A 10,143-nucleotide genomic window follows, 5' to 3' on the forward strand; every position below is an offset into this window, starting at 1 on the left:
GTGTCACTACTCAATCATGTAACTTGCTCTATTAATTTAATAAATTAAACCAATTTATCGTTCATACGTAGTTCTGGTTCATCTCTGCGAAGTGCTGCTGCTATGAATCTGTAATAGGTTATGGGCCCCGCACGTTTCTACTGCGCCACGCTATTATCTGTGATGATCAACGGAACTGAAGTATGTGGTAACCTGGTTCCCTGTCTACATCGTATCCTGTTCCACAGCGTTCTAATTCCGGCCATGATGGATGGTCTTCTACGCCATGACGTTTAGAAACTATCCGGTCCGGAGAATTGGCGAAGCTGGATAATGCAAATCTGTGATGTCTTGACGATACGAAGCTTTTACAGCATATTAAAGTAGCTTACAGTACAGCCCGTACTGTCATCTTGGTTGTGCGTTTCGCTACGGTTCCTAACTCCTCTCTTCGTCCTTAACTTCTCCAGATTTATTTTTCATCGTACCTTATTAAACTTTATCTTCCTAACCCCCGGTATGTATTTATTTACGGTAGGGGGGTATACAAATCTATTAGTCCATGTCATCTGGTCAGCGTTATCCCGGAAAGTCCAGAGCATGATTGCTGATTGCGAAGGGAAATGTAGAATAAATGTTTTGAAATCTTTGAATAAAGGTCGTCCAACCGGCCCCGGAAATTACTCGCTCAGTTGATAAGAACGATGAAATCTTACGAAGATGATATGGCAACTCATCTTACTCAAATGCGTTCCCTATGGTCAGACATTCGGACGATAGCAAAAATGGGAAAGAACGTTTCATTTGATAGCTGTTTTCTGATCACCTGCATCTTAGAGTCTTTACCGCCAGACGAATAATATGGGATGATCTGAGACCCATTGCCTGAGGAAAAGCAGACTGTCGTTGAGTTGGAGCGCCTTCTGATTGGTCGTTCCACATGTGATGGAATCATTTTTGAAAAATCATCTGGTCTTCTAGTTCGAGACGGTAGAAGAAATGTCAATAGCACTGGCACCAACTTAAGAGGAAATTGGCTGAGATGTTTCAAATCCAAGAAGTTTGGACATCCGTTAGGGACTGCACAGGAGGGAAAACACCATCCGGAAAGCTTAGAGTTAGAGAAAATAGACACTGGCGCCGACAACGGTGGTGGTCTTTTTGCGGCAAATGGCCTGGTTGGGCTTACTACGGCAAACACTGTCTGGTATTTCGAATCCGGAGCTACGTAACACATCACCAATGATGCTACGAAGTTCATTCAGCTCATTAGGTTCAACAGTCTTGCCACTCTACAAGTTGGGAACAAAGCTCAGATGACAGCTGACGTACGTTTTAATGTCGAAAAGTCCGTTCGTCACGAGATTATCCACAATGTTTGGCACATGAATCGAAATACCAACCTGGACTTTAAAGCCACTGCGACGACATCCCGCATGAGAAAATCAAGGTTTAAAAGCATTTACGTCTTCCTGGGAATGTCGAGTCACTCTTCTGGGTGGATATGACTGTGGAGCAGCCATTGAGTTCCATATATCTTGCCACTGATCCAAGGAATGAGAAAAAGGTGGACCTCTATGTCTGGCGTGAAATATTGGGTCATCAATATAAACGACTTGTAGTAGTTTCTCTGAAGAAACTCTGTTACGAGATTATCAATCAGGAGACTGATAAGCTACGCGAAGGAAAAACAACCCTTCACAGCTTTGGCACTCGGTTGGATAAAGCCACGAAGCCAAGACGGTCAAATTGATGTCACTTAAGCACCAAGTGAAGAGCAGTTGGCGGATATTTTCATGAAGCCAAGGTATTCACGCGTCTTTGCCAAAGCCTGAACCTCCACGCATTAAACCATGTCTTCGTTGAGGAAGTATTTTAGAATAGCAACGAAGACAGTTCTTTTACACAGCGGGAAATAAAACCACGGAGAGGTGTTTTTAATTTAATCTCTCCGTTATATTTTATATTTAATTTTTAAGATTATTCCGCTCGGGTTTTAATATAAAAATCTTTTATACTGCGTATCAGTGTGTCACTAACTAATCAGTTTGCCATCATGTAACTGGCTCTTATTATTTTGATAAACTAAACCAGTTTATCGTTCATACGAGATATTGTTCATCTCCGCGAAGCGCTGCTGCAATAAACAGTGTTTCAAAAGGTTATGGAAATATTTTAAGGAGTTGTAAGGGGTAAGTTGAGAAGTGTGCCTGTTTGTTCCCATTTTCCCACGATGAGTTAAAAGAGCGCCAGAGAGCTTCAAAGTGTGGCCTTCTAGCCCCAGGGAGTAGACTGCAACTAGCGAAAAACCAAGCAAAAGGGACTTTAAATACTGTTTAAGTTTACTTTTTGACGCTGGTTACCTCGATTTGTTTTACAAACTCTTTTTTTTCCTATCGCACGAACCCAAACCTTAATAATAATAATAATAATAACAATAATCAGCTAGGCTAAAACCCAAGGCACCACCCTAGGCCTAAGTCATCGAGCGACCTTTGAAGCCTTTAATTCACGTGACCGGGTTACAATGCGTAAGAGGGTGGTGGCAAACCCTGCAAGGCACGCGAGCCAACAGCTCGGCTGCCCCATGGCAAAACCTTTTAACCAACAAATTTTTGAAAAATTAGATTTTTACGCATAAGTATTACTAATGCATGTACAAAAGTACTGTAAAAGTTTCAGGTAAAAGTCATAAATATTTAACTATTTATGACTTAAAAAATGGTTTTGGATTTTCTAATTTTCGCATTAATAACCACGTTAAAATCTTATAACTTAGGTTTTGAAAAAGTCAAATATCTCAAAATTACGATCGTGTTGCCTTAAAGGTTTTGCTATGGGACAGCCGAGCTCCCTACACTAACTATTACCGTTAACCTCAACAAGTTTTTATGGAAGGGGAAACCGAAGATCTTGGGGGAAAACCCCTTAAACCAGTGGGGAGAGAACTTGCAAACTGAACACAGAAGGAGTTGTTCCGAGTTTTAACCCAGTGCCACAAGTTGGGATCGAACCCGGCTCCTCTTGCTGCGAGGCGAAAGTGCTAACCACTCCGCCACCTCTGCGGTTTGGTTTTTCTTGTTGCAGCCTACTTCCAGGGGCTAGTAGGCCACACTTTGAAGCTCTCTGGCGCTCTTTTCACTCATCGTAGGAAAATGGGAAAAAACAGGCAAACTCACTCTCTAAAACTCCTTAAATTTTTTGTATAACCTTTTGAAACACCCTGTAGAACCTTAACAATTATAAGCGTGGGAATTAAGGAAAAACACGTGGATGGTGCCATATTTATAATCATAATGAGAGTTATCTTAAAACACGCATACATTACAAGCGATAAAGTGAATAAGCCAAATTAATTAAATATATTTTTATTTTTAGGTAATATCGAAAAATTCAAAGAATGCATGGTTAGAAAGAAAGCTGTAGAGGTAAGTAGATTAATTTATTAATTTTGAACTGTTCGCAATTTTGATAAAGCGTTAGATACCTTTGGAAAATGATAATTATTCAGCTAAAATGCATCGTTAATAACAAGATAAATTGTATAAAGCTAGGAGGGTAGTCCAATACAAGGCTAGGGCAAACTGAGATGAAGCCCATAAGCCTGTAACTTGCCATAAGGTAGGTGGAATGCGATATAAAGCAAGGATTATGTCAGAAGGCCCTCATAAAACTAAATTTTACCAGCTAGGAACTCGCTATAAGATAGGGGGCCGAAACGAGGTAAGCAAAAAGTCAGGGGCCTTACATTTTGGAAAGGGTCGGGTTGGTTTCAGCCCAAAACTGGTAATTAAATTATGGATCCTTATTTACAAACTCCAAAAATAAGTTAACATCTGTTAACCCAGAGCTAGGTGTTTTTTTAAACCTTCTTTTAGTTACTCTCTACTCGACCTTGGGTTACTTTCAACTCGACCTTTTGTAACTCTCTAATCGACCTTCGGTTACTCTCTAATAGACCTTCTTTTACTCTCTACTCGACCTTGGGTTACTCTCAACTCGACCTTGGGTTACTTTCAACTCGAGCTTGGGTGACTCTCTGCTCGAGCTTGGGTGACTCTCTGCTCGAGCTTGGGTGACTCTCTGCTCGAGCTTGGGTGACTCTCTGCTCGAGCTTGGGTGACTCTCTGCTCGAGCTTGGGTGACTCTCTGCTCGAGCTTGGGTGACTCTCTGCTCGACCTTGGGTTACTCTCTGCTCGAGCTTGGGTGACTCTCTGCTCGAGCTAGGGTGACTCTCTGCTCGACCTTGGGTGACTCTCTGCTCGAGCTTGGGTGACTCTCTGCTCGAGCTTGGGTGACTCTCTGCTCTAGCTTGGGTGACTCTCTGCTCGACCTTGGGTTACTCTCTGCTCGAGCTTGGGTGACTCTCTGCTCGACCTTGGGTGACTCTCTCCTCGAGCTTGGGTGACTCTCTACTCGAGCTTGGGTGACTCTCTACTCGAGCTTGGGTGACTCTCTGCTCGAGCTTGGGTGACTCTCTGCTCGAGCTTGGGTGACTCTCTGCTCGAGCTTGGGTTACTCTCTGCTCGAGCCTCGGTTTAGAGCATAGCGCCGAACCAATTTTCAACGGTGGCGGCTGTAACGATAATTAGTTCGGCGGCGGCGTAGCGCACCAATTTGCAGAAAATAATCGGCAGCGTTGAAAAAATTCGACCCTATCTATTTTCCCACTGTCCCTATCTAGTGGTGTGATGGGGTCACTGGAGCCTGTGGGGGGCTCCATACCCGGCTCTCAAGGTCATGTGATCGCGGCGCTCGGTCACTGGAACCTCCTGAGTGTTCCATACTCGTTATTCTGTAACCTACTAAGGAGGGTAGTTTGCAGTAGAAGACGAAGTCACTCTAGTCCTCAGCGAGGGTGGGTTTCGGGCAGCCCATGGTGTTGCCTTTGTTGGGCCATGATGAGGGCGTTTGTTTGCTATATGCGGGGCAGTCACGATGGCTGTCTCACTGGCCGAACGTTGTTTCGCAAAGCGCACTTTTGTCCCGGCCTGGTTAGTTTCGTAGGCCGCTGTAGTGCTTAGGCGGAGCAGCGGGGTACAAATACATAGACTTTATCCCCCCTCAAAAATAGCGCCAGCCTTTTAATAGACCGCTAGAACTTAAACTGTTAAACACATTTTAAAAAAATACATGTTTAATATGATGTATTTTATTAAAATAGGAACCACTTGTTTCCAAAACAAGAAAGAGGTAACGTTGGTTACATACTATCATATGTAACTTATTTAATCATAAGTATACCAGAAAGATTTTTTCACAATGAGACCTTGTTGCAAGGATATGACGTAATTGACGTCACTTCCCAGTCGATGACGGTTTTATCGTCATCAAAAGTAGTTCTGGTGGGGAGGGAATGAAGTTAAAACCAGTTTTACGCGACGTTAGTGCTGTATTTGCTTTGGTGGCTGTGAAACAAGGTCTCACGAAATCTGGGATTGACGTTTCCATAAGTCTGAAAGTCACGAACAGCTCCAAGAACGGTGTTGTGGCCTGGTATTCTACCTGGATATCGAACGGCAAACAATTCACTAACCACATGCGAGTTAAGACTGGCTTCACCATAAATTAACTCGACCATAAAAGCACGCTGATCACGAGAATAATTTAGTGACATGTTGATTAGTCTCAAAAAACGTTAGAGAATGGTTGAAAACTAAGAGATTTCACATAAAATACTAATTGAAAACTTGAACTTTGTGCGTAGTTGGCCTACTGATACGTTTTTAGGCCTACTGATACGTTTTTAGGCCTACTGTGGGCCTTAATTGACGTTTTGGTAAATTACATGAATTTTTTTAGGAATTTAATCTTTTAACGCGATTTCTTTGATTTACGTACAAAAATGCGAAGGCTTTTTTCATCAGCTCATATCTTCGTGAAAAAGTGCTCTTTGTCCAATGAAACCAATTGCTTTGAACATTTTTGACAGCACTCTACAACTTTCTTGTTGAAACGTTTTTTCTAGCACCTACCGGTTATAAAATATTTTTAACAACAGACCGAAATTATTTCCGATTTTTCTGAAATTTAGGATTTAAAGCGATCCCAAACTAGAAATAATATCCTGAAAATTTCGCTACTCTATCTCTTGCCGCTTCTGAAAAAAAAAAATGCCCAGTCAGAGCAATTCAAACACCCTGTATGTTCCAGAGCATATCAGAAATATGTATATATAAATATTACCACATACTAGATATTAAAATTATGATTCATGGTTTTAAAATTTAATAATGAGAGTTAAAAAGACTGGGTACGTCATGGAATAAAAACGTCAATAAAAACGGGAGCTTTCGGACCGTGGTCCTTCGTCAGCCAAATCGTTACATACTAAATAATATACAAATTACACAATAACATCGTTGACAATATAAAAACAATATCATCCCTTTCTTTATTATTTTTTTTATTTTTTTACTTTTTGTTGTGTGCATTTTTTACTTTTTTAAGTTTATGTTTACATTTATGTTGACAGTACCCTTATCTAAATTTCATTTCCCTCTATCTTTTCGAAAACCACTTCTTTAAAACATCTTTTAAACCAGTTGGACTCCTGTTCTAAAACTTTAATCGAATCCCAATCAATTTCGTGTTTTGTTTCCAATTTTATATGCTTTGCTAAACCGTTACTTTTATCTAGTTTTTTTACACAATTCATATGTTCCTTTTGCCGTTTTTTTACTTGTCTTTTAGTTTGTCCTATATATTTATTCTTACATTTACAACGTAGCTCATAAATCACAACAGTTTTTTTAATCACCACGGTTGGGGAAACTAAAATATATTTATTTATTTATTTATTTAAAACCGATACACGGTACTTCGGCCGATAGGCCTTCCAGGCGAAGTTATAAATTAACACTAACGGAATGTTTATAAAAACCACATTAAAACATGCGACAACAATAACGCAAAATAAAAAAATAAATAAACAAATTATTAAATTTGTAGTAATATTGGAAAGCTATTATTTATAAAGTACAAGTTAAATAGCGTCATAAATTATAGTTATTTTGTAATTATTTTTAAAAGAAACAATTTAAATATTTAAAATGTCGTTAATAAATTCAATTTTAAATTAAAATAAAGGAACATTTTGAAAGAGTTAAAAATTGATTAAATACAATTTATTTAAAAGGTAATTAATATCTAAAACTCCTAGTTTCCTATATTTTTTGTACGGAAAATAAGTACAAAGACGAATTGAGTAATTGATTAAATTAATAAAAATCTTCCCCTGCTTATTAAGCTGGTACAAAATCCGACTACCTTCGTTTATAATATAACGAAACAACAACAGATCATTTAATAAACGTCGAAGTGTATAGATTTTTTTGGAAATAAGATCCAACGATGAAAGCACTCCTTACCCCTAAGCCTTATTTTCGTTATTTTTAACAGTTATTATTTGTACTATAAGGCGGATGGACTGATATTTTTATCTGAAATGTTGTTGAAACCGTAAACAAATTAATATTCTGTAAAAAAACCGATTTCGTTTCAGTATTTTAAACCTATATAAAAAAGCTTTTAAAAAATTTTACTTATGAAACGTAAGTGGGCATAAGCCGGTCACGGAAAGGTTTTTATTTTGGCTGAAGCAACAGGGAAACGAAAAGGCTAAGTTTGTGAAGGGTATGATTAACATGGTTAGATAAATTGAATAAATATAATTGAAAAATACAGATTGTTTTAAAATAAATTCATGAATATCTTACTAAAGTAAGCAGACTTAACGGAAATAATTTACTTAAAACAACTCACTTGAAAAACGGTTTGCGAATGTATCCACAGACCACTCGCCATTACACCGCTAAATACAATTGTTTTCGCGTGTCAATCGACAAGAGTGATGGTCAAAGACTGACTGTAAAGATAAAAAGCAGCAAATCGAGATGGCCCATCAGAAACTAGCCAAGACTCGATGTACGTAAAAATACTTCAATTCGGTTGGCGACTTTTTTTAAGCTGCACCCAGTGGAAGAATGTAGAGGTATTTTGTGAAACATAGATCAGCAGGATGAAGCTTTTTATCCCTCGATAAATGCTGATTTATAGAGTAAGCGAGATGGATTTCTTTCTGCAATTCTTAAGCCTAGAATTTTAGGTTAACAAAATTACAATTTTCGCATGTTTTTTAATTTATTCCAGATAAATTGGTTAGAATTTAGGGCCCTTAAGGGATTCGCGGGGCTAGGGAGCAGGGGGCGAAAAAAATGCGATGAAATTCTATGATAATATCTTCCACTTCACCACTATCCCTCTATCAGATTCTGAACCCCAAAACTCGGAAGAAATAGGAATAGCACGTCTCACTACAGTTTTTGAAAAGGATACTAGCATCCAAAGTCCGGGTGTTCTTTCAACATGATTTTCGGCATTAGTGTTGACTCCTTTTAGCTACACTAATTTAAAATTTTTCAATTATGATTGATGTATTAAAATTTTATAATCTTCTCATCTAAACATAAAAAATTACAAAATTAAATCCCCTGGTGACCAATTAAATAAAATTTCCAATGCTGTTAGCTTCGCTGACCCCCTCGGTTCTCATAGTACTTTTTTCTTTCTTTTATAAAGATAGAAAACTGTATTTTTCATTAGCCGAATCTTTAAGGTTACTATTAGCAGACAAATTATCTTTCGTATTTCATTGTTTAAAAAAATGCCACTAGAGACCTCTATGCAACATGAACTGTGAACAATTAAGTGCATGCTTAAAAATAACTATGATAAGGAAATAAATTATCCTTTAATGAACTTGATTTAAGCCTAAAATAAAGGAAATGAAAATGGCCGTGCAGAGGTGGAGAGTAGGCTAACTCCTCGGGGTCAGGTTGAAAAGGGCTCGCTACTATAGGGTTTCACCACCAGGTGCTTCACCAGCACACGCCCGCCTGACAACTGTAGTGCTAAGGGCTCGCGATGACAAAATTTTATCCAATCCCAGAATGGTCTACACCACTTTGAAATTGCTAAAATTTACTATTGCGGAATGTTCATGTAAAACTCTTTTAAACGGATATGAAAATGGTTAGAAAGCCCAACTTATTTTTGGGTTGAAAAACAAACCTCTAAAACATAATTAATAAATATTAGGTTGAATCGAAACATCCTAATGTTTTAAACCCATATTTTAACAACCTAGGAAAAATTGACCTCTTAGAAAATTTCAGCTACATTTCGGTTAGAGTTACCATACATCTGGGTTGAATAAAATCAACTAAAAGTTGTCAACAACCTATTTTTAAGAGTGTATTACAGATAAAGCAAAATGGCCTGGAACTTGTTATAACGAACGGAGGGCCGAGAGGAGGGAAGATGCGATCCAGTCTTCAGCTGTATTACGAACTACTTCCCACGTCAATATTGGGATTAAATAAATAATTAGAAAACATATTAGAAATATCAAAGTTTTAAATCTGTTTTATTCATTATTTCAGCAAAAAGAAGCAGATTATTTGGAAGCTATACTGATGAAATTTAATGCTTGTCCAATGCCTGCAGAGAAATCCGTAAGACACGACGCCATCGTTTAGCACTATTTTTGTTATAATTTCCTTAAAGATAATAACAATCAGCTTGGCTAATACCTATGGCACCACCTTAGCCCTAAGTCCGCTAGCGAATTTTAATGCCTTTAAATCGGGTGGTTGGGTTACAATGCGAAGGACGGTGGTTGCAAAACCTTTATGGCACGCCAGGCAACAGCTCCCTACACCAACTTTTACCTCTAACCTCAACAAGTATTTAAGGACAAAACAGCATCGTCCTAAACGATTTTATATTTAATGCTTTTTATTTGCTTTATAAGAAACGTCATCCAGCCTATAATTTATGGAGTATTTCTTGATTAGCGATGATACGTAAAGGCAAAAATTATCATTCCTATTTTAGAAAACACTATTTTTTTTTTAGGAAATGAGAGCACATCTCTGTGAATTGGGGTCACATGAAGTAAGAATAAACGCAATCTATCACTAAATTGAAATTTTAATGTTGAGAAGGAATCAACTATTAATTCGGTCAGAAAAAATGCTTTCAAATTCCTAGTTTTTATCACTTTAAGTAAAATCTTATATTATAATATTTTTCCAAGTTTTTGGTAAAAACAATTAACGATACCTAGTTCCAAAGGACGAACTTGACATGCGATTTTAAAT

The sequence above is a fragment of the Leiobunum rupestre genome, chromosome 1, assembly GCF_980474605.1.
Source record: "Leiobunum rupestre chromosome 1, qqLeiRupe1.1.hap1, whole genome shotgun sequence".
NCBI lineage: Eukaryota > Metazoa > Arthropoda > Arachnida > Opiliones > Sclerosomatidae > Leiobunum > Leiobunum rupestre.